The sequence below is a fragment of the Cydia pomonella genome, chromosome 11, assembly GCF_033807575.1.
Source record: "Cydia pomonella isolate Wapato2018A chromosome 11, ilCydPomo1, whole genome shotgun sequence".
NCBI classification, from domain to species: Eukaryota; Metazoa; Arthropoda; class Insecta; order Lepidoptera; family Tortricidae; genus Cydia; species Cydia pomonella.
Genome location: NC_084713.1, coordinates 10,030,857 through 10,057,880, shown reverse-complemented (window position 1 = coordinate 10,057,880; position 27,024 = coordinate 10,030,857). Strand labels below are relative to the sequence as shown.

The window sequence follows — 27,024 nt, the reverse complement described above, 5'->3', positions numbered from 1 at the left end:
AGCACTTCACACTTAAATAAGATTCAAAAACTAAGTATTCGTCAACAAATGAATACCTACCATGCGGCCAAGTGCGAGTCGGACTCGCCCATGAAGGGTTCCGTACCATTTATGACGTATTAAAAAAACTACTTACTAGATCTGGTTCAAACCAATTTTCGTTGGAAGTTTGCATGGTAATGTATATCATATATTTTTTTTAGATTTTTCATTCCGTTATTTTAGAAGTTACAGGGGGGGGGACACTTTTTTTCACTTTGGAAGTGTCTCTCGCGCAAACTATTCAGTTTAGAAAAAAATGATATTAGAAACCTAAATATCATTTTTGAAGACCTATCCTTAGATACCCCACACGTATGGGTTTGATGAAAAAAAATTTTTTTTTTAATTTTTATGACGTATTAAAAAAAAACTACTTACTAGATCTCGTTCGAACCAATTTTCGGTGGAAGTTTGCATGGCAATGTATATCATATATTTTTTTTAGATTTTTCATTCTGTTATTTTAGAAGTTACGGGGGGGGGGGGACACACTTTTTACCACTTTGGAAGTGTCTCTCGCGCAAACTATTCAGTTTAGAAAAAAATGATATTAGAAACCTCAATATCATTTTTAAAGACCTATCCATAGATACCCCACACGTATGGGTTTGATGAAAAAAGATTTTTTGAGTTTCAGTTCTAAGTATGGGGAACCCCCAAAATTTATTGTTTTTTTTTTTCTATTTTTGTGTAAACATCCTAATGCGGTTCATAGAATACATCTACTTACCAAGTTTGAACAGTATAGCTTTTATAGTTTCGGAAAAAAGTGGCTGTGACAGAATCGGACAGACAGACGGACATGACGAATCTATAAGGGTTCCGTTTTTTGCCATTTGGCTACGGAACCCTAAAAATGTATTCATTTGTGTTTTAGGTACGATTTGACGAATCTCCACTAACATGGTACCTACTTAATTAACGGGCCATTGATTAACCTAGGTACTAATGAGTGTGGAATTTAATTAACGAATTGTCGGGGTTAGTAGGTTTCAGTAACAGGAAAATACAGGTAATAAGTTTTTCAACACACTTGCTCAAAACGACGTTTTTATTCCACCGATTTTTGGCTCATAATCCTAGATATTAAACACGCGTGCTTTTTCAGTATATTATAACACTCGTGCTTTTTCATTATATTATCCGACTGAGTAAAGAAGGTAACTGATTGCTAATAATATGCATGGAAACGGAGAATTCTTAATTTGGTCGAAAAATACATTTTTTTAACCAACTATTAGTGCTATTAGGTTTCAAATGTTAGTTCAAAGAGGTTTTATCACACCAAACATAATTTATAGATTAAATTATCTTGTAAATTATATGAATGACTAAACAAGACATTTTATCCATTTGATATCCGTCGAATAGAAATACGAAAATATTAGCTTTTTTACAATTTTTAAATTGGCTGTTTGTCGATTTCGTTCGCGCCTTTGCCTTGCGCGCGCATTGGAAGCATGCGTAAAAAAAATAACGCGCCAGCCATTTTCCGTAATTATCATAATATTTGAATAGTTTTGCATGTTTTTAGTTTATATATTGACGAAAATGTCATTTTCAAGCATTGAAAATGAAGAACATAAAATTGACGCTGTCAGATATACTAATAGAGGCAAGTGCCGAGAAAGATAGCCTTTTTCCATCAAAATAGGGTGAAAAATAATTGGCGGCATATGAAACTTTTATTCAATGGAAAATCAGCAAAAACGCCCAGTCTTTCTTGGAAAACGTGTTGGTAGCTTACTTCAATGAACTGGCGAATAAGTGCCTACAAGCCCAGCACGCTTTGGTGAAATTATTCGATGTTAAAACTGTAAGCCACCATTTTGAAAATTGTACTTTTACTGTTTTGACAAAAAAAGTTTTGTTTTTTCCTCGCAAGTGTGTTGAAAAACCTCGTATGAAACGCGTGTGCATTGGTCATTACCCACAATATCGCCTTGTATGTAATGACCAACTTAGCACACTTGTATCATAATGTACTATTATCTCTGCCTAAATAAGTTTAATTGTTAGTTTAGCTGGTGTGTGTGGTATTTTCTAGTTTTATAGTTGTTTAGAATGTGTTCATGAAAGTGAGGCGGTATAAATTAAAGGTTTAAGTGTTGTAGAAAGGATTCATGTTAATTTAAAATTGAAATCTATGAAAATCCCTAACTAGTTAGGTATATACTTTTACGCAGACGGGAACGAGTTGACAATAAGATATGTTGAATAAATAGGTATCTTCTTTACCCAATTATGAGCAGAACAGCATTTAAAAATAAAAAGTAGTTTTACTGGGTAATTTTCCGCAAACCGACAACCAGAGTGTGCCTATTTAGCATGAAATAAGGAAGAGGTAAGTAAACGGGATGAATATCCTCCCATGAACTCTTAACATATTGCAATATCAAGTCATATTTCAGAATGCCTTATCAAAGCAGTAATAAAATTCATTAAACGACGCAATGCGGGCCAATGTCTCGCTCTCGGCCGATCACTGCCGATCTAATAATGGTAGCGGCGTATGCGCAGATAAATTATCCATAAGATAGTCCGAAAGAGACTATTGGCTTATTTACGCAGCCGGGCGTTTCTTTAAACAAACGCTTATCACTCTGAAATTGACTTTATACCTACTTTTGGCACCGACTTGAAACATTATATGCAGTTGCTACATAAATGTTTTTGAAGTCGGTTTTAGCACAAATGTATACCTACTATCATAATTACAATAATGCAGTATATGGAAGTATAAAATATTAGTCTCTAAGCAAAGGAAAAAGCAATTCCTATATTTATTTCGTTATGCAACATGAATGAAGAATAAACAATACTAGCTCCATAGACTCCATACTTAGTAAAATGGTTCATGCCTAGAAATTAAATTCCTATAGATACTTTTATTTTAAATGTTCTACAGACAGCCATCTTCTACTACTAAAGATAACTCTAACTAGCTCAAAGTTATTGAGTTTATGTTGTTTTATTACGTTAGGTCTTTAATTTGTCATCACCAGAACAGTTTGACCAGCATCCTCCTACCTATTGCATTGTCACCAAAGTAGCCTACGTCTACGAAAGTGATCTATCTTGTTAATATTACGTCTGTACCATCGTCATTTTATTGACCTCCGCAAATTAGTGGCCGTCTCGCGAAACAGGTTCACTTATTACATCAGTAGTTCCACACTTTCAATTGTTTCCGACGACCTTACACGGTCATGCCCGCGTTCATTGTAGGTAACACATAAAAGGCGTGAACAAATGTATCATCTCCCATTATCAAGCCATTCACGGCTGGCAAACACGTCATTAGCTATAATTCTTCAATTTTAGCCTTCATTATAATATAAGCAAAAATTTATTGCTTGTATAACATTTGTAAAGTCATACACAAAATTTGAACTTCCTATTTAACAGCTAATGTCGATAGCGCTGTACCTATTGCTCCTTAGTAATGGCAAGTATTGGTCACTTTGGTTGATATTTTAAAATACAATATAATACTAGGTGTATGACATAGTACAGCGTCATCTATTTCGGATGATTACAATATTTATTTAAACTTTATTGCACAAATATTCAATATATATAAACGTGATATCTCATCTCACACTAGGTAAGTACATAATATATATACAGGTGTTTATGTAGTCATCTGCAATAATTTACGGGGTGAATAAATAGGTCATACTGAGCAACTTTTATGCCCATATGCCGTGCGACGAATAGAGAACCTCCTCCTTTTTTTGAAGTCGGTTAAAAATTTAACGACATCTCGTTACTTGGTCAGCAAACCGTTTAGGCTACCCGATAAGAAGGAATATATATATATACAATACAATACAAATACTTTTTATTCCATAACTCAATAAAGAAAACAATACAAGGAATAGGTGCAGCAAATGAAGAAGAGGTAAACAACAGGCGGCCTTATCGTTAAAAAGCGATCTAGTGATAGCGGAAAATAATACAATAAAAGAATTCTAGCACAGAATATACAGAACGACAAACAAAGTACCATACAAATAAAATACATATATAAATACACACACTTATAAACCTACTTATCTATAGATATATTTATAATATGTATTCACCTACATACAATCGAATCGTTGCTAAACAGTAAGTTATCTTGAATAACTGTCCCATTGTTATTTAAAACGGCGACTAAAACTATTTAGTCTCTTAAAAAGTTATTGTTCTGAACAGTGTTCCGTTTGTACTGGTTTCAATAAAATTTCTCCTGAAAAGAAAGTTAATTATAACAAAGTTTGAATAGCGGATTGTTAATTGTTCCTAGCGGAAAGCGGCCCCGGGACGATCAATCGCTTTTGTTATTGACGTTCGTTGGTTTAGGTATACATATATATATATATATTATTATACTTATGTAAGGAAATGTATACATTATTTTAATTTGTTTACACTTCATACGAGCAGGTAAACGTCTTCTGTTCTGGTGCCCGTACTAGTATAAAACTGTATGACGGTTGAACAGCATTCGCCGTTCTTTTAATTTTACCTAGATGTAATCTGTAAGTGTTAGAAAAGATACATTACTTAATTCCCGATGAAATTAGAGTTAGGCCAAGACAAGTCTGCAACGATTTTGATAGCACACACAGTGCAAATGTTATTTATACGTCATAATTTCAAAGAAGATGGACGTAAAAATAACACTTGCACTGCGTGTGCTAATATCAGAATCGCTGCAGACTTGTCTTGGTCTAAGTGTACATCAATGTCAAGTGGCCCGTGTATTTCCATCAATACGTCAATAATTTTGGGTTTATCATTTTCTTCTATCCTACCGAATTGATGTTAGACAAATATTACTCAATAAAAAACCGGCCAAGAGCATGTTGGGCCACGCTCAGTGTAGGGTTCCGTAGTTGCACTTCCGTCACAATAGGCTAAACTGGAGCTTAAAGTATAGTAAATTGTTAACCAAGGGATGAAACGGTACCTTTCACGCGAGTTAAACAAATAGGCAAATTTGCGTAATCAGTACCTAATTAAAGTAAGTCTTTTTACTATGAAGGGGAAACTTTTTGCGATAACTCAAAAACAGCTAAACTGATCATGTCCGCTATAGTTTTCATTTAATATCTTTCTTAAGCTCTACCTCCACGATTTTTTTTCATATTTTTTGGACCTATGGTTCAAAAGTTAGAGGGGGGACACATTTTTTTTTCTTTCGGAGCGATTATCTCCGAATATATTCACTTTAATCAATTTACACGTTAGCGTCCGACAACTGACTTTAATTATTTAAAGACCGATGTGTAGTGTAATATATATAGCCGGGTACTACACTGACAGGCCAAATTGAACGTGCACTGATATCAAACCGATATTAGAATCGTCTCACTCGCATTCGTGCGGAGAAGTATGAGCGAAATTAACACGCCAATGTCAGCTAACTGATATGATTCCAATATCATCATAATATCGGTTTGATTTCAGAGCACGTTCGAATTGGCCGGCTAGTGTTAAGCCGATATCACGTCAAGTTGACGTATTTAAAGTTAGAAAGTACTTATTTAAAAGTGCTACGAGTGCTACGCCGTAGCAAGGTCTTAATTCAAACACCATATAATCCAATTAGGTATTATTATTTTAGTTTAAATCAAAATTTTATTCCGATTATCATTGTGATGCGCATAATATTTGTACATTGAAAATACTTAATATACATATATATATAAAATAGATATTTGGAGATAAACTTACACAGATCGTCTTAGGGACAAACTAGGCAAAGGTTGTACAGTCAGCATCAAAAGTAGCTGATCAAATAACGCTTCATAAGTACCTACCATTCTGTAACAGCTTAACAAAGTCATTTCTTTAATATAGAACAACTAAGACTGTAAAAGATATATTTTTGAACGCGAATTTTTGAAAATTATTTACATTTGGAAAAATTATACGGAATATCAGATACTTTTGGCGCATTGCTGCTGACTCTACTATGGGGACTAGGCGACGATATCCATACCTACTTAGATACATCGTTAACATCCATAACTCACCAGGAACAAATATTCGTGATATTAAAATTATATTGAACACACCCGGAGTCGAACCCGGGACGTCAAGATTTGAAGGCAGGGTCACTACCAAGTAGGCTAGGAGGCCGTTAAATAATAATATATTCATATTTAATTAAAATACTTTGGTAACTGTCAGACGAGATGTCATTAAGTGTTTATTGAGTAAGTACGGTGATAAAAATATAAACTTAATTTACTATCACATTATATAAATACTTTAAAGCCGTACTTATTTTCCTTGCGTTTTATTGAGCACTAAGTATCATCTTAATAAAAGGGTGACCATATTAATCAATAGTTATAAGATATCTTCGACACTTAGATGCACACAAACGCGCACATGCATACGTATCTACAACATAATAATTTGCCTGTCTCCACAATATGTATACGTGCTGATGGCACAATTTCTAAGCTTGACATTTCAATGTCACATTTGAATACCAGTTTAAATAAGAAATATAGGATAACCATACTCTTTGCCCACGAATGTATTTTCGTCCATAAATTATAACTATACTATACAGGCCTCCCATTATGGGGTTTTAATTTAAATACATGACTCGATTCTACTCGCTACACTGAGCTTTTTTTATTATGAGACTAACCCCGAAACCTCGAAATTTTGGCTTGTTCATACAATTCGGCTGATCATATATCGATGTTTTCTATGGAAAAGCCAAAAAATAGTCACAATGTCGGGGTTGGTCCCATAGTAAAAGTAGCTCGATTAAGTGAGTAGAATCGAGACCTGCATTTAAAGCCCCATGGTGGGAGACATACTGTAGTAATGACCCGTATCAAGAATCGTTTCAGTCTCGTTTTTGATCAAAATAGCTAGTCAGCAAAGGTGACTAGCATATCCACTTACGCGCATATCCAATCTTCTACGCAAGGTCATTGACCGCAAGCTGGCGCAACATGCGCGGCTATTACATCAGCCGACCTTTCTACACGGAACAATAGCTTGCTGCGGCTACAGTTCAGGCATTTCCTGAAGTATTTTTTAATTAAAAAATACCCGAGATAAAAGTATATTGTTTGTGAACACAATGCCTCGGTTAGTCTGACCTTATTAAAAACTAGGTCTTAAAGAAGTGAGAAATTAAATTAGAATCAATAATAAACAATTAACCAAGACGAAATATAGAACATTATAACGTCATTGTTTTACATCATTACGTATATCGTTGCAAAAAATAATAAAATGACAAGTATGCCGGAAATATTTCACGAGACTGTCTCATCTGTCCCCATTTTATGGTCACCCTACTACACATGTAGTGTCCATTTCGGATCGTATCAACATCAAAACAGTCTCGGCTCGTTATGAATCAGCACTTGTTTATGTTTACCGTGCAGTGCTCTCATGCCGTCGTCGAGTTTCGAAACTATGTCACAAAACACCTGTCACGTTGATGGGTGAAAAGTTATTAATGTACCTATTCACATACAATCAAGTCAGGCAATTTGATGAAAAAATATAATATATTTTCAATATAGGTAAGAAGCGGTGGTGACCGAGTGGATATGACGTCCGACTTTCAATCCGGAGGTCGCGGGTTCAAATCCTGGCTCGTACCAATGAGTTTTTCGGAACTTATGTACGAAATATCATTTGATATTTACCACTAGCTTTTCGGTGAAGGAAAACATCGTGAGGAAACCTGTATACATCTGCGAAGAAATTCAAAGGTGTATGTGAAGTCCCCAATCCGCATTGGGCTAGCGTGGGGACTATAGCCCGAGCCCTCTCGCACATGAGAGGAGGCCTGTGCCCAGCAGTGGGACGTGTATAGGCTGAATTATTATTATTGTTATTATTAGGTAAAAATATAATGATGACATAGGTACCTACCGTAATTGCGGGTTACTTTAATCCCAAAAATCGGCCAAGAACATGTGAGGCCATGCTCAGTATAGGGTTTTATACTGTCAAAATAGGCCAAACGGGGGCTATTAGTAAGTTTATATTACAAGCATAAGGGAGTAGCCGCGCTTTCTACGACTAAGAAGAGAAGATTTTCGCTGATCATATTCGCTATAGTTTTCTTTGTAAGTATTTATTACGCTTTTGTTTCACTATTTTTTCATATTTTTGGACCCATGGTCCAAAAGTTTGGGGGGGGAGGGCACTTTTTTTTTCGGAGCGACTATTTCCGAAAATATTACAAAGCAAAAAAAAAATTAAAAAAAAAAACATTTTGTATGGGAGGTACACTAAAATATTTTTTATAGTTTTTATTTTATGTACTGTTCTGTCGCAATGCATAATTTATGTATCCATGCAAAATTGCAGCTTTCTAGCACTAACGATCACGGAGCAAATCCTCGGACAGACGGACAGACGTACAAGGCGAAACTTTAATAGTTTCTAGGTGACTAAGAAACCCTAAAAAGTGACGTTCGGGTTATTAAAGTTACTAACAAAGATCTAATTTTACTTGAGAAGGTGACACGGCTACATACTCGTATATGGATGGCTACTTTTTGGCAGTTTGGTTAGCCTTGATATCTGTAGGTATCCGAAAAGAATTTAGTAAGTTCATAGTACGTTATCTACTGTCACTAAGTTAATTTTAAGTAGGTACCTACTTAACCAAAGTGTGAATTTTCAAATGTAGGTTCAGATTCTGTTCTAATTTGTCTTAATTACCTAGTTCAGATTCAGGATAGGTCACTTATCGTGAGCATTGTATTGTATGGGTCCACCTAGGGTAGTTTTTATGGCCAAGCTGGACGTTTTAAAACTAGCCTGATAAATTTTCAGTATTTTCACAATTGAAAATGACACCCTTATTGTGACGTAGCAAAACAAATCAACTCTTATTATCTACGCTTAATACGTAGGTTAACAATGTCATATATTTTCATCGCCTTTTTTGATTGCGAGAAGGCTAAAATTAAGTTAACTAACTACAATGTATAAGAAATGTAAGTATTATGTTCATGGCTTTATTCGGGTATTTTTCCTTCGTGAGACATTCTGTCGCACGTGCTGACCCGAGAAGATAATTTATCTGATTCTCATCATGAATGTTTGCCGTGTGGTAAAGTCCCTAACACATACTTTCAAATAACCCGCAGTTTCAATATTGATAAATTATTTATCTTGTCATGACGTCTTTGGTGTTCGGGTAGCTAACAGATCTTTTTCCTTGTATTTTGCGCAACCATTAGCTCGTGCCTGTGTCTCATTACCAACAAATGTGGCCTCGTAGATTTTTTACTTTTTGTTGCAGTGGTTTAATCTACTTAGACAAAAAATGGGTAAAATCGTGCAGTGCAATATTACAGCGAACTTACATCAACTTGGCTGCAGCAAACCCATCTAGGTACTTATCGTCTTATTATTTTACCACTATCATTACCGCGCAGTTCGAATTAATCGACATTCATGCCAATATCATTTCTTCCTATTCGCAATTCTACACAGTCTAAATTCCTCACAGTAAGTATTTAACCACATTCGCTATTGTGCACAGTCATTATTTGTGTACAGTAGCGATTCAGCCTTTTCGCAATTCTGCACAATCTGAATTCTACACAACGGCATTTCACCACAGTCGCTACTGTGCACAGTCATTATTTGTGCACATTAGCGATTCAGCCTTTTCGCAATTCTGCACAATCTGAATTCTACACAACGGCATTTCACCACAGTCGCTACTGTGCACAGTCATTATTTGTGCACATTAGCGATTCTCCCTGTTCGCAATCTCGCACAATCTTAATTCTACGCAATATCATTTTCTCAAGCATGCAATGAAATATTGTCATTCTGTTCGGCTTCAAACATTTCGTTTCGGGCGGAGCACATCTAAGAAGCCGGCAATTAAATTAAAGGCCTAGGCCGACTAAGTACTATTTTTTAATTTTCATTTCACAGATATAGGAACACAGCATCATGACATTCAGAAATGAAAAAAATAATTGAAAACAATATTTCTTATTTAATAGTGTAATGCAACGTAAAAGAAACCACCGCGCGGAGTAATAATATTAGTCATACGTGCTATTTGATGCGCCCGGTATCGTAGGCACCCGCCTTACCCCGCGCGCGCGCAGCCCGCACGGTCGCCCGCGCCTGGCCTTTATAAGGCACAGCGCGGCCCCGGCTCGCCCAGTTTGTCTCGCGCAGCGATCCGATCACATTGACATGGGACGGAGTAGCTGACTTGACGAGCAAAGCATCGCGACCGCCCGGTATTGCTTCCGTAGCACGGTACAGTGCCAGTCAGCCGCGACGCACTTATCTAACTGCTAGGACGTACACTTTGTACTTAGGAGTAGTTGCGCTAATCGATACTTCCGTAGCACGGGATATCTTTTTGGCATTGCACTACGTTTCGTATGCATGTTAGGTTAAGTAAATCGTAAGTTGTAACATTTAATAAGTCTCTTTTGTTATGTTGTGCCTTTAAATAGTTTCATACGCTAAGTTCTAGCTTGCCGCTTATTTGTTAAAGTTAAAATCTTAACATAAACTCTGTTGACTTGTTTTGCATATGTTTGATTTTCTAAACGCTTAGCATTATTTTAGTTTCGCTTGCTCTGCACTATTATTTTTCATTGTAAACTTTTAGTTTTCTTAAACGCTAGCCTTGTCTAATGTTAATGTTTGCACAATAATAATTTACGCTTGTTGCTTACTGTTTAGGTTTGTTATTTCTTACTTTTAGTACTAGCTTGCCGTACTGTTTTCACAACATTTTCTGTGATACATTCATTTCATTTCTTTTAGTTTTGTAATTTCTTAGTTTTAGCTAACGCTTGTCATACTGTTCCTGTAATATTTACTGTGGTGCGATTTTCTTGACAATAAACGTCTCGAACTCTGCCGTGGTGGTTTCTATATTCGAACCTGCATTATAATAGTTGTTTTTAATTTCATTGCTAGTTTGAGAGAAGCACTATACATACCTAGGCGTGAAAAAAGGTTGCCTGCCTCATAACTATATGCATTCGTCCGGCAACCCCTTTCATCCCGGCCTCTGTAATAATGTTCTATTAATAGAATTTATAGTATATTTTTTAGCTTTTAGTCGTCTTTTCATTATCCTAACAAATAAATAATGAGATTTTTCCATCGCGAGATTTCAAACGGCAAGTCGGCAACCTTACACTTCGCAAGTTTTGTATTGTCAAATTTTTTAAATGTATCTCGTTGTTTTGTGGGTGGCGAGGTAATATTTCATAGTACACAATACTGAACACAGTACCGTAATTCGGGGTGAGTAGGTTTCGCGGGGAGAGGTGGATGACGAATGGGGTGAGAAGGATTGAGAGGGGGGTGAGAAGATTTTTTAAGGCTACTGCTACCTAAATAATGTATTTCAATTTAAAATGGAGCTATAGTAATATTCATTACAAAAAAGAATCGATCAAACAAACTTCCAAAATCACTTTTGTATGAAAAGCCTTCTCACCCCGAACACGAGTGACTACGGGGTGAGGCGGGTTTTCGTGTTTAGTTTATTGTTAAAGTTATTGAATATAACTACTCAAAATCATCATAAAACTAAAATACAAGCGTCCGAACTACTTATTATAATTATTCAGTTCGCATGTGTCACAATAAAATATTATCTAGGTTTAAACTTCGATTTCCAGCCAACTCACCCCGTTTTACGGCACCTACCTATCGAAATTCGTTGTCAAGAATTCTGCGTAAGGCTAGACCTGTACAGTCACCGTCAAAATGTGTCTTTAATTTTTTACCTTATTCCATTGTTATACGGTAAAAAGTAGTCGCATATTTATGTTGGTGACTGTACCTTTTATATGTAAAGTGCAGTACGAGTATAAGATGTCAGGTGTCAAACAACAAACAAAAAAAAAATATTCAGGTTTCTGTTCACTAAATAAACAACTCGGGAAGCATCTAAAACTAATAGTTTTTAGACTAAATAAGTATAGTACTGGAGTCCTCGCATTTAATGATAATAAAATTCCAATCGATCGATATCCCACACAACCCTTTTATAAGCCTATCGGCAGGAATTTTGACTAATTAAAAAGCTTTGATCTGTGTTTTATCAATGAATAAAAACAATGCGAAGATCCCTGTATTTAGTTTAGTAATAGGAGGTAAAAATGAAAATGAAAAATATGGCTACATATTAAAAAAAAATATAATTCACGTACTGGAACACAACATTAACCATTTAGAACTTCGTAGTAAACTAAAAAAACTGGTCTTATTGTTAAAAAATGTCATAGCTAGAACTGTCAGAGTTTTGCACATCAAAGTGATCACTAGAGTGTTGTTCAGAATCCGTTTCTGGATCCGAATTGTCATTCTCTTCTGGGTCGGAACGGTCATTCACTTCTGGGTCTGAATTTTCATTTACTTCTGAGTCCGAATTTTCATTCACTTCTTCGTCAGTACAACTATCATAATCTTGAAAAACATAGTCATCCCAATCACTTAAGGTTTGTAAGGCTTCTGGTATTGTCATTTCTTGTTTTCTATATTTTTCAATTATATCTTTAGCCGTGTAAGTATCACATCGTTGTCTTTTTTTTTTTGTACAGCCAGCTAAGTTTCTTTTGATCCTGAAATCTTGGTACTTGGCCTCTCTTTTTAAATTGTTCAGAAATAGAAATAGTTTTGGATGTCGACCAAATCTTAGAGCGATTCGGTGGTGCCACCCTTCTAATGCACTAGTTGTTTTATTGAGTTCGTTGTAGCAACTAAATACCTCAGCTGTTATTTTGTTCATCCATTCTTTCTGAAAGTATTCGGCCAATTTAGTGAACACATCAATGTCAGGCATATGTTCCGTTATACAACGGAAACCTTTTGGTACATCTAGTGGCTGTAGTAATGCCAATTTGCAAAGCTGTTTAGTGACATTTTTTCCGATCGGGTGTTCAGTAACTCCAAGTTTTTCAGCATTTCGCCATATTGCTTGTTGGTAGTGAAAAAAACATCCTTTCCATGTCACAGTTTTAAAAACTTTTTTTAAGGCATTTACGGCTGCAATTTCAAAATCACTTTTGAAGTTTTCGACATTGAGTGCAAGTTTTTCTTTTAAAATTGAAAAGAATAATACATAAGTATCTTCCAACTTATTCGGGAACAGAGCGTATACCAAGGGTACTATTGTCGTTACTTCATCATTAAATTTTCTTAAGTCTGCGTGGAGCGTGTAGAGTTGATAAAATGGTAGTGGAGTAACCTTGAAAGTACCATCTCCCAAATAACTCGTCGTTTTTTTAATAGTATCTTTAGCTAGGGGTGTAGCAAACACAAGAATATTATGTTCACTACTAACCAAAAAGTCTTCTGAAATGATCTCGGGCAGTGATATATCTTCGATGTTTTTAAATACACTCTTCTTAATGTTCAGTGCTTTGTAGCGTCGCCTATACATCGAATCTCTGACCGATACAAAACTTGGAATCAGTTTCGACTCACTCACGGATGCTTCTTCCCGCAATTTCTCAAACTGTTTTTCAAAAACTTTTTGTACTGGTTTCATAGTATTAGTGACTTTTGATCTGCAGTTATCTATACAAATATCCACTTTATTTTTAAACGCATTTGGCTTACACATATGAACGCTCTGCCTAAGCACCTCGTTAGTTTTACTGATAGTTATAGATGCACTACACGATAACTGATTGACGCATCGCCAATTTGTGCCGCACACACGTTTGCCTCGGAAATAATATTTAAATCCACTTTTGAGTAAAACGTCTTTGCCCTTTTCGCTTTTAATTAACACTATTTTGTCCTCTCTTTGCTCCATTCTTTAGGTTTTGCCTCTTATAACAAAACAACAATAGAATAATTGTAATCATAAATTACGTCTATCAATGTCATTGATATGTCAATACTGCTATGAAGTGGCCAGTGACATGATTAGGTGTTATTTACGCTAATATGAAAATAGTTTGCATATCAAGGGCTAGGAGTTAAAACTCGATAATACAAGCAATAAAATACAATTTTGAGCTAATAAATTTTCATATGGTTTCATTTTTCTTTTTTGTGAGAGGCATACACAAATATCTAGATTTATAACGGAAAAACAATATTCAGATATGCGGCAACTTTATAAACAGCTTATTAATATTTTTTGCCTATTTGTTAAATACTCGTATTTTTGAAAGTCATCATAAAAAGTGATGCTATAGGTGTTTGTTTTAGAGTTCCGTACCCAAAGGGGAAAAGCAGAACTCTATTACTAAGACTTTGCCGTCTGTCTGGCCGCATCTGTAGAACCGTGACAACTGGACAATTGAAACATATATTATAGTTTCACCATGTCTATCTGTATGTCTGTTCTGGGCTATGTTCAGTGACCGTAAATACTAGAACGCTAAAATTTAGTTTGAATATTATACAGGATGGCTCATTTAGATCGGTCAGTATGGGAAAGTCTGAATCTATAAGACATATGAAGATCTGTTCTTACTCTTAGGAACCATGTAACCGATTTTCATAACAAGGAAAACTGCATTCATACATTTAAAAAAAAGAACTAATCTCGCTCGGAAATTGAAACTAGAGGATTTGAAAAAATATAACTTATATATATCATCTCTACTTAGATATCAATTGTGTAAGTCTTAAGCAGTAAATTTTACTATGAAATATGACGTCTAAAATGAATAAAATGCAGGGTATTTTATTTCATATTCTTTAATTTATTTTTGTACCTTTTTTTTGTAATGTTTGAATAAACCAGTGTCGACTTTTTTAAAATGCAGTTTTTCTTGAGGTTAAAGTCGAAGACATGGTTCCTAAAAACAGATCTTCGTATGTTTTTTTTTTTTTAATTTCAGACTTTCCCATAGGTACTGAAAGTAGATTAGAAAACATAGTAGTGTGACTACTGAAAAATATAAGTGAAAAGTTTCTCTTATTGACCAATTGAAATGAGACACCCGGTACAGTACCTAGGTGTTATTTTATTCATGATACAAACTGCCAAAAAATATATAGATGATGGACGTACTAAACAATTTCCACTATGGGACTAACCACGAAATTAACCAAAACTTATAGCCGTTGAAATACATTTTGATCGATCGAATATCGATGTTTTGTGTGAGGTCGATATTTTTTTGACATTTACGGGGTTGGTCCCATAGTAAAAGTGGTTCAGTAGGTACGGTCGCGTGCATACATTTGTGACCCACTTAAGGTTGCACTTAAGGATGCACGCGACTGTCTATCTTTATCACTTTTTGACAGTTTGTAACACCTTGTATATTAAACGTGCGGAAGTGGTGAAATAAAAAGTGGCAAATGATTTTTTTAGGGTAATATGTTATAGGGCAGGAGGTATTTTATTCCATAAAAACCTTGATGTGTGAGGTATTAGGAAGGTTTTTAGGTCAGAAAATAATTTGTAATATGATACCCGTCATAACGTAGGATTTTTTTAGTATATGTAATCTCAATAGCATATATCAAATAGTTCACTTTAAATCGGAATCACTTACTATGACTGTCGGAAAACCACGGAACCCTACAACTAAGCATGGCCCGACATGCTCTTGACCACTTTCTAGTGGTATGGAACCCTTCATGCACGAGTCTGACTTGTACTTGACTATATTTAAACTTTTGAGGTACCATCAAACCCAAAAAATTACAGTTGACTAAATATATCGACTAAAAACGAAAAAATAAACTATTAATGCGATTAAATGATATTGCGTAGAATTAAGATTGTGCGAGATTGCGAACAGGGAGAATCGCTAATGTGCACAAATAATGACTGTGCACAGTAGCGACTGTGATGAAATGCCGTTGTGTAGAATTCAGATTGTGCAGAATTGCGAAAAGGCTGAATCGCTAATGTGCACAAATAATGACTGTGCACAGTAGCGACTGTGGTGAAATGCCGTTGTGTAGAATTCAGATTGTGCAGAATTGCGAAAAGGCTGAATCGCTACTGTACACAAATAATGACTGTGCACAATAGCGAATGTGGTTAAATACTTACTGTGAGGAATTTAGACTGTGTAGAATTGCGAATAGGAAGAAATGATATTGGCATGAATGTCGATTAATTCCGCAGTTCACCTAGAATCAACTAATTATTTACTTATAAGTACAAAAGATTATTTATAATTCATGTCGGCGATAAGACACAGCACGCTAGCTAAAATCTAAACGTGACCTAAATCAGATAAAACAATCGACTATCGAGTCTAGGCCACCGAGTTCAGTGTATGTTCACAACATTTGGCTCATTGAACGGTTCAAAAATAGCATGTACAAAAGTCACAGAGATTCATCGTGGATGCATTCCAAAAGCAACTAAGCAACGCGATACCCAAACAACTCACACAACAACAAACACGTTAACCAATATTCAAATAACATACGTCTCCATTGACGATTTCAAGGTTACTCGACGGAATTACTACCAACGGATGCAGCAATGAAACTTTAAGACGCATACCACGTTTTATTGACGTACGTCTCATAGTCACGCACGTGAATGATGTAATATCTCGCAGACTTACACCAGACGAATTCTTGTAAGCGTTTTTGCATTAACAGATTATCAGCAAAAAAATGCAATGAAAAATGTTACGCTGCAATGGGGACCTTCGATGCAAAATACATTTATCGGGCCGAGGAAGAGGAAACTGCTAAGCGGGTCGTAATTAAGCTAATGTACCTAAAAGTGTTATTATTGAGCATTTAATAAGTAAATGATCACTAAAAGAATTGACTTTTATCCACTATAAGTCCACGTGGGTATGCAGCTTTTTTTCATATTTTGGAACGACTTGGTCCTATAAGCAAGGCTGATTTACTTTATGTTGTCTTATAAAGGAAGATTGTAGCCATCGACAATTAGTAAATTTTTCGATTGTACCTAAGTATAAGTCCTTCCTTCAAACCTGGTAACTTTGTAACAAATTAATAATTAAGTTCTAGAACGATTTTGAATCATTGCGTTAAAACACCTAATAAATGCCTTAACAAGAACGAGCTGATTTTAATTCATTGTTTTTTTTTAATCCTCATTATCAGAAACGAGCCAATTAGTAACCGATATCCCGCCATCATTAGAGCATGCAACATTTCAGCGGATTCCGCCAGATTGATCTGAATTCAATGCTACAGATCTATAACGGCTTATGAAGGTTACATCGACAGACATACTTAAGTCCTTTAGATTTTGATTAGACGTAACGTTTTTCATAGTAGTGAGCAAATCGGCCAAGGCTCGGTAGAGGTCACTAGCACGGTAATTGTAACGGGTTCTTCGCATCACTTATGTCATGATTACGATGTATACGTATCATCATGAAAGCGAATTGATATTGCCTTTACATCACAATTGGCGAAAGGCCATCAGAGTGGACTCTACATTTCAGGAAAGTTATTATTTAGGTCAGGTGGGGTATGAGAAACACGTGACTGGAATTTCCGCTTAAGTCTTATTTCTCAGTCCCTAATACCTGACCTTAGCCAATACCAATCGTACATCGACAAACGCTAAAAGAAAAGAAAAATGTATCTATTATTATGACAGATGATACGAACAGTCATGTGTCTATTTCGATACATTATTTATAAACAAATAAATAAATATTTGGGGACGATCTTACACAGATCTACCTAGCCCCAAACTAAGCAAAGCTTGTATGTACTTTGGGTACTAGGCGACGATACACATATGTATATATATACATAGATACATATTTATATACATAGAAAACACCCATAACTCAGGAACAAATATCTGTGTTCATCACTCAAATGAATGCCCGATGCTGCCGGGATTCGAACCCGGCAGCATCGGCTTCATAGGCAGGGTCACTCCCAAGCCACCACTAATAAACCACTAGGCCAAACCGGTCGTCATATTTATGTTGCGAGTGGCGTTTTTTATCAACGATTTGTATCGTGGCTTATCAACTTTTGTATATTTACTCGTCACGAGTGAAAAAGATGTTAGCACGCATCTCTCCAAAATTGTAATAAAGTCATGTGTGTCATGTTTAAGATGTTAAAAAATATTAATAAAACCGCTGACAGACAAGACGAACGGAGTAAATGATGACTCACGTTAGAAAGGTCCGGGTCCGGGCCGAGCCTTTTGACACTTTATTTTCTGTCAGTTTATTCTATAAGTAATTAGGCACTCTTTAAAATTGCAATAGTTTTGTAAATGGCATGAAATAAGGCATGCCAAATTTAAATGTATGTTATGATTTAAATGTATAATTATGAACCTGGTCTGAAATAAAGAATATGAATATGAATATTTCTACATCTATGAGATATATTATCCCTCTCTTTTTACTATTGTTTTAGAATTGAACTGAATTCAATTATTTGCCCGCTGAATATGGGTTTACAATAGGTGCCCAATGAAATATTTTCGGATTAAATAAAATACCCACTTTGCCGCCACAAATCGTAATAATGCACAGTCAAGTGTAAAAATATGGGTGTACACATCTTACTCAAAAATATGTCCCATAGCATCTTATTCCAGTGTAATAAGAGCGTAGTACCATATTTATGGGACGATTCCTGCGATACATATTTTTGCACTTGACTGTACTAAAAATAACAGTTACTTCTGCGTTTACAGTACGTTATTCATGAATATGTTTTCCAAATTAGAAATTGCGTGTCCGCCATCTAGATCACTGGTTCATCTGTCAATTCGAATGAAGTATTTAGTTTAAACACTAATTTATTTCAATTAATAACTTGTGCCGCAACTTAAGACTGTCACCGAACGGGACATCGAATTGAAAGTAGAAGTGGACAACTGGACATTCATGAAATGAAGTCATCAAAGCATTTTGATAAGGTAAAAAATTGTCTTGTGTAAAGTGGAGGTCAATAGAAAAGCAAATAATGTAGGTAAACAAATCAATTTACCTTCATTAATTTGTTCGCAATCTCGCACTTTTTGTGGACAACCATGATTTTTTCAACAGTTTATATATTTAAACCTTTTTATTTATATCAATTACTAGTTAAAATATATGTTAATTTTATTATTAACATTTCAATGAAAATAACTATCGCAAAACTTTTAGGTTATAAATCAAATGCTAACTAAATCTGTAATATTTGGTTACAGTATTTGTCTTTTTATTGAAATCCACTTAAGTATACGTTATTTTTCCGAATGAGAATGCTTGAGACATGAAACAACGGAAGGAAATACAAAATTGTGTAAGATAATATGAATCAGTCACTGTTAAATAATGTCTCATTTTCTTGTGAGATCTGACAGCTATTTCCTTCTTAAAACTAGATATTTCTGACCTTACAACTTGATTTTATAAAAAACGGCCCAGTGTAAATTAGACTCGCGCCTAAGGGTTCCGTGCTACTCGTATTTCACACTCTTTTGCCTTAAACATACATATATAAAAAATCATATTTTTTGTATGATGGACATGTTTTAGTATTAGGTATGTAAAATTATTATTGTTTGCTATTGTACATGAAATACTAATACATAGTTATTATTATATATAAATTTCAACCATCTACTAGTTAGGTCATGAGATAGAGCCCGTTGAACAAAAGATCTTAGAATAAAATCCGCTGACAGACCGACAGCGCGGCTTACGTGGGCGATGACTCGCGAATGCGACGCGGCGCGGCGCGGCGGCCCAACGGCATTCGGAGATAGCCCACGTAGGACACTTCCATAGGTATCAAAGGATTGAATTCAACCGCGCCGCGCCGCGCCGCTTCGCGTTCGCTAATTATTCGCTCAGGTAAGACACTCACTAAAGGATGACTCACGTAAGAACGGTCCGGGGCTTCCGACACTTCATTATCTTATCTATGACGGATCACGTGATGCTTCTATAGACTGACGTGTCGGACGCCTCGGGCCAGACCCGGGCCGTTGTAGCCTGAGTCATGCTTTAAGCTTATATAATAAGTAATAATAGGTTTCTGATCCCTTACGGAATCCTAAAAAGATATGCATTACTTAAAAAAACTCGACAGTAATTAAACGTGAACTAGAGGTCATGAACTTATCATAGGGATCATATTCGTGTCATATGTAATGCATTAAAAACGTGATTTGTATCGATTTCGGTCGTGCATTGTCAGAATCTGTTAATATTAGGTATATATTTTTAACTATTATCTTTTTTAGGACAATTTTAGTAGATAGGGTTACGATGTATTCCACTGTTATGTGACAGTAGTCAAATTGTAAGTCCTCAACACAATAATAAAGATAAAGGACGCTTACACAAGGAATTTCGTACATTGACCGGCTTAGTTCCTATCTCTATCGCACGTATATAATTAAATTGGTGTCCCGCTCGCACAATGTCATCAATGACAGTCCGTAAATGTAGAACAGAAGATAAAGGCTGAAAAAAAGTGTACCAACGATCTCGTCATGTTAGAATCACTTGTTGGATGAGGCTAGCCAACAAGCTATCGTGGTGGTGATTCTATGAAAGGTCCAGCAGCAATCTTTCGATGGATAAGTATAGTAAGTATTCAATTATTTAAAGAATACAAGACGTAGTTTCCTATTTCCGCAACATACTGATATCCGGAATTCCGGATGTAGGAAGTAGCGATAGGATAGGGCCGTGTATGGTCTGTTCATGTATCAGATATCACACAATACGACAAAAAAAAACTTCATATGATACAACAGTGTCACGCGCGGAAGTAAATAATTAAGCGTGATATAAATGAATTAGGTACTTATTTATTATAAAGAAATTAACCAGTCTTTACCGCTAATATCGTTAGTTTATTACCTCTAATAAAATTTATTTTCTTTGTATTCTTTTGTACAGTCAGCGTCAAATACTTCGTAGCAGTCAAAGTGGTCAAATAGTTCGGTACACCATACTAAATATATGGTGTACCGAACTATTTGGCTACTTTGACTGCTACGAAGTATTTGACGCTGACTGTACCTGTATTTCATCTACGTGAGGGGAGCAGTAAAGATTATACAAGATATTTCATTAAATAAAGATTAAGGTACTTACTTGCATGAGGAAATAGCAAATAAATGAAAAAGTTTACCAGTTATTAAGGATATTTTTTTTACAAAACTGATCGTACAGGCTTTTATTCTTTAAAATCTAATGAGAAATTTGTGTTCTATTCACAAGAGTAGCAAAATTGGATTCAAAATTTGAGCTTTTTCCTCAGGTTGGATGAAAGAAATTTGAATGGTTAAAATATTTATTAGCGTTTTATTGGATTTGATTTGTAATGTTTTCAGTTAAGTAGTATTTTCCTCCTCGCGTAGGTGTAGTGAAAATGTTTGCCCTCGCTAGTTCGCTACACGTAAGGTTTCACTTTTCGAACCACTCGCTATTATCGTGGTTTAATTTTAGAATCTTTCGCTTGCTTGGGTATTAATTATTGGCTATTGGGCACGAAGAGTTTAACAACAACTTTGCCCCCTTGAAAAACATTTTATTTCATTTATTTATAATACTTGTAACGTTAGCTATTATGACAGTTGGCCGATGCGATAGTGTAACAAAGATTAACCTAGGTGTATTTCTAAGAAATATAACATATTCAAAACAAAGTTACTTTAATAAATTCATTTTCAGAACAATAGAACAACAACTTAGCAACTTGATTGAGCGCGCGTAAGGCTCTCGTCCATGGCGCCTCGCGCAGTAGGCCGGGGCGCGCGGGCGGTTCGGCTAGCAGCGCCGGTCGGCACCGGCGCTACGCCAGCGCCGCACATCAATTTAAATATATAGGACGCTAGAGCAACCTCCCTCCTAAATCCTAACACCCAACTGGTTATACCCTACCATTTCTAGTACAAATAAAGTTGGGTACATTAGTGGGTAAAACGGGTATACACCATAACATCCTCACAAACTTATTTTGTATCCTCCGTGTGGTGCCGGCGTTTAGAATAGCACCACTCCATCTCGTCCCGTGGGTATCGTAAAAGCCGACTAAGGGAACACCGACGGATGGGCCGCAGCGTCCGTCGAGAATTTTTATTAACACCTACTGCGGTCCCATTTCGTATAACCAACTAAAAACCAAACAAACCAATCATAACAACCCTAAAACAAATTTTCAATCAAACCTACTTTTAACAATTCAACAAATAACAATAAATCGCAAATTTCAAAATCAATCTTATCTACAATTTCAAATATTTCGCAACACAACACAAACCTCAACCAACCAACTCAGCAAATCTCAACCAGGGCCCATGGCCGCCCGTACTCAATGCGGGGACCATGGGTCCATCAAAGCTTAAACACAAAAACAACGCCGGGTCTAAAAACTGAGCATCACCATTGTTTTGTCTGATGGTGATGCCGGACCCGGCATCGCATAAATCATGAAAACCTTTCGCAATTGTCACCGCGGACACAGGGTCGCCCGTATCATTAGCGAGGGCCCTGTGTCTTCAATCGACACTATAAAACCTTATAAAAAAATAAAAACAAACTTATTTTGTATGCGCTCCAGTATAAATTTGTATTTGGATTCGTGCGGGCTCCAGATACTATTAGCATTCATTTCGAGGTGGCTTTTTACAATAGCCTCGTATAATAACTATTACCTAATAATTTCTATCGGCGCTTACGAGTAAATATCTTGAATTAGCAATAATTAGGGTTAATTAAAGCTATTTTAAAGTTACGCTAGTAAAACTGTCGGTACAGTTCAAACATGATAAAAAGTTAATCGGATCCCTTAAGAGATTGGGTCAGTACTTAATTGAACCTTAACTACCGACTAGAAATTGGGACAAAACACTTAATCCTGCGGTCAACTTCATGGCTAGCTGCTAGGTAATTTACGGAGCTGGAAGATGTCAGATGAGTCATTTAGTTGCGAAGATTTGACATTGTTGGTCTATCATTTATGCCACACGGAACACACGTCTAGTGTTGGCAGCGAAGTTGACCACATAACACCTTTTTTAATCTGCGAATCAATATGCAGAGAGCCGCAGTGGAGAGAGCTCCACTATGGTTCTCTGCATCTCCAGCAAAGATATAAATAATATAAATAAATATAATAGGACATTCTTACACAGATTGACTAAGTCCCATAGTAAGCTCAAGAAGGGTTATATTGCGAGTAGTTGAGTACTCAGCTCTCTTATCTTAAAATATATAAATACTTAAATACATAGAAAACATCGCTGACTCAGGAACAACCATTTGTACCCATCACACAAGTAAATTTCCTTACCGGGATTCAAGTATTCGACCCCCAACCATCTGCTTCATAGACTTCATAGGCAGGGTCACTACCCACTAGTACAGACCGGTCGTCCGTTAGATATGCAGGTCAAAAACTTTTTTACTATACCTATGTTAAAAAACCTTCCACTTTTTAAAATTTGTATGAATAAAATCTTATAAAAATGTACCTACATCGTTAACTTTGATAACTATATTAACGTCCGTCCATCAGCAAAGACGTCAGTTTGTCGTTGTATAAAATTTAATTCAAGTTGCCTGTTACCACTGAATAATGGCAAATGGCGTTATAAATAATCGTCTGTCAAGTCTAACAAACCGTTGATAGTCATTTATCTGCGTCTATCCGCCTGCCTGCCTGCCGAGTTTTCCCTTTGACTTCTCTTTATAGTTTATGTCATCCACGAGAACGCGCAGATTTGTCAAATCTAACCTTTAATAACATGACAATACGAGTCATGGCAGGCGTCTTCGTGAATGGCACGATCTATACATAGTTCTGCATAATAAAAACAGAAAATAGAAGTTATTAACTTTATCCAAATAAAGGTTTATAAGTAGATCTAGCGCAAGGGCGAAACGGCCAAACCCCGGTATTACTACAACCGATAATTTTTACGACCACCACAGGTACATACGGTTAGATATTAAACGCGCAATTAATTAACTGTCTAAGCACCTACTTATTAATTACCTGATTGAACAGTGGCAATAAATATACACCATAAGATAAATTGGCATGATTTGAGGCCCAATAAGTTCGTGTTCTTCCTCACCCCCACTGAACGTAAATGTCAGCGAGGTACTGCGTGCCCAAGAGCGCGGACATCGCGGTTATATATAATTTAAATTATTGTTCGTTTAAATAAAATAAAAGTAATCGATAAGTTCCCTTAAACATGATATTGCCGATTTTTAGTAGCAATTTTCATATTTTTAACTTTTGTGCATAATTTGTGACAAATTGGTTACAAGTTGTTAGACCTATGTTCGTGATTTTTTTTCTATAAGCGAAATTCAAAAACTCAGGGTTCGAATCAATGCAGCCCTCAAGAAAGGCCTCAAGATTCCTAAGTAAAATGGCAGCCGTATTATAATCTAAGGGCTCCTCTACACGATGGCCCACGTAGGCCAGTCTAAGGGACGCAACTATGCGGTGAAAGTAGATAGAGCAATATCATTTGCTCCCTCTAACGCGTAATGCGTCCCTAGGACTGGCCTACGCTGGGCCATCGTGTACTGGAGCCATAAAAAAGCGCTACGACTTCTCCAATTTCTGAACCTATCGCACTGCACTAAACCCGTCAACGTAAAAGCATCAACCCGTCAAGTGACATGTAGGCCTGAGATACACTTGTAAGTTTTACTTACGTAAGTAGGGACACAACTATGTTACAGAATGAGAGATGAATATTATTCATATCATACCTCATTCTAACAAATAGCTTTGTCTTTACTTACTAAGTAAAACTTACAAGTGTACTCGTATCTCAGGCCATAGAGTGTTCGTTCTAGTGTTAGACAGCCTAGCTCCAAAAGTTGTTAGCTCGTTTATCATCTCCATTGCTTGGAATTACGATTACCTAAAGGTATAATGCAAGGTAAAAGGAATAGAATATTTACGATACTGAGAATATTGTAATTCCTTATTACCAGCATTAATGCTTACCTTTACCTGCCTGGGTGGCTTGTAAGTTAAAATACTGAGTCGCGTCTGACAAGGTTAAAGACCCGACCATGGTCTGGTTTATATTTTTATGACTATTCAGATATTCAATTTTTACTCGTAGAAATTACAGATTTCCTCAAGAATACTTTTGGGCCCTAAAAATCTTTAAAAATATAAGGGTTGATTTAGCCCCGTCACCCTGCCAGCCAGACCTGCAGTACTGAGTTAGGGTATGATAGGAGAAGTATCAGACGAATTTTCAGCTTGCCTCAAATACCAAATTATAAATTGCACATCCCAAACAACAACCACACACAAAAAAGGAAGAGGATATGAAAGACGGATAAATTAATTACAAAACAAACGAAAACCATTTCCATGAAACCATTCATGAATCATTTAACATTCATAAAAGATAATATGATAAACTGAAAGATCAATCGTAGCGGATAAGACTACGCATGAAAAGTCTCTAGGTATAAGGTACCATTTGTACAAGAAGTTACTATGGATAACTACGGACTGGTTGAAGGCTTGGCTGAATGAAGTTCATTATACAATGTGTTTGTCGACGTATAGTGAAGCCGTTAACCACGTATAGTAAGATGAATTTTATCGACAAATCACCCCCCATACCTATGTGTGCAGTTTTAAAATGGTTGAGAAAAAACATAGGTATGGGGGGTGATTTGTCAGTAAAATTCCTCGTACTATACGGCTCCACTATACGAGGACAAACACATTGTATTACATAGGGGAGAGTGGGGGAATTGGGAACGGCGGGTAATAAGAAACAATGAGAGATATATACTAGTTCTATTTGCACTAAAAAGAAATCTAATTCAAAGTCCAATATTTTTTAACTTTGCAACTTGTTATACTGTATGCCTTGAGGTAAAAAAAAAACTTCAGAGTTTCCATTTCCTCCGCGGGCTGTTCCCAATTATCCCATACGGTTTCGGATAAATAGGAACGACAATGTTTTTGATTTCGTCCAAATTTAGTATGATAACGTTTATTTAAGATGAATATTTTATTAAAATTAGATACGCAGATAACCAAGATACGGTTAGTGTAAAAAAATATTCGGTTTGTGACATTTTTATATTTTTTTAGTGTTTAAAGGTAAATGTAATCGTGTAATATTACATACGGTTGCGTCGCCAGTTCCTTTTACTATGAACTTGGCTGGACACGCTACCGCGTGTCTAGATATTACAGGTATCTATAGGTATCAGCTACCTTCTGTTAGAAAATCATCGCGCAATTTCTTTGGTACCAATCACTGGAGATAAGTGGTAGACAATAATAGCTTTACAAAAATAAATATTTATCTTTATGATTTGGAACGAATGAATTGTACAATTTTCAAATAAATTATTGTTAGTTGTCATATGGTTGTGCCATTAGGTATTATCCATTAATACCACTGACATAAATGTACTACGTACTAGACACGCTATCGAGAACATTGACATAAATGTACTACGTACTAGACACGCTATCGAGAACATTGACATAAATGTACCACGTACTAGACACGCTATCGAGAACATTGACATAAATGTACTACGTACTAGACACACTATCGAGAACAACTTGTGTCCGCCATTTTCGGCGTATGACGTCTGTCACTAAGCTTAAGAATAATAGCTAGTCAGAGGCGAAACTGTTATGACAACTGTTCATTTTCTGCCTAAATGCGTAATGTAAAGAATCTAGATAAAATTTATTTATTTCCATTAAAGTGTTATGATTTTTTTTTACTTTTGTGACACTGCCGATAATCAAATTTATAAAAATAGTCATTAAAAAAAAACTTTGTATTTGACTCTCGTACTCGTAACAATTTTGATCAAATCGCTCTTATAACATAATATATTCTTCAAATATAATAAAACACTTAAAAAAATTACAAGATAACAATTAATATATCATTTTTGTGTATATATTCTACAAACAATAAGGTAGATTATCATTAGTTTAGTACCTCTGTGTTACATCTGCGAAATATAATATAATACTCGTATATGCGCCAAACAAAATTGCGTACCACCACTACCACCG

At 35.9% G+C, this 27,024-nt stretch overlaps 1 protein-coding gene across 1 annotated transcript in view; it reads left to right on the top strand.

Moving 5' to 3' along the window:
- The first annotated feature begins 18,881 nt into the window (after positions 1-18,881).
- Positions 18,882-27,024, top strand: part of LOC133522807 (monocarboxylate transporter 10) — an 80,398-nt gene continuing 72,255 nt past the window's right edge. Inside the window, exon 1 of the mRNA XM_061858266.1 lies at positions 18,882-18,898. The gene's annotated coding sequence lies outside the window, so the exon portion shown is untranslated. The remainder of the gene's footprint in view (positions 18,899-27,024) is intronic.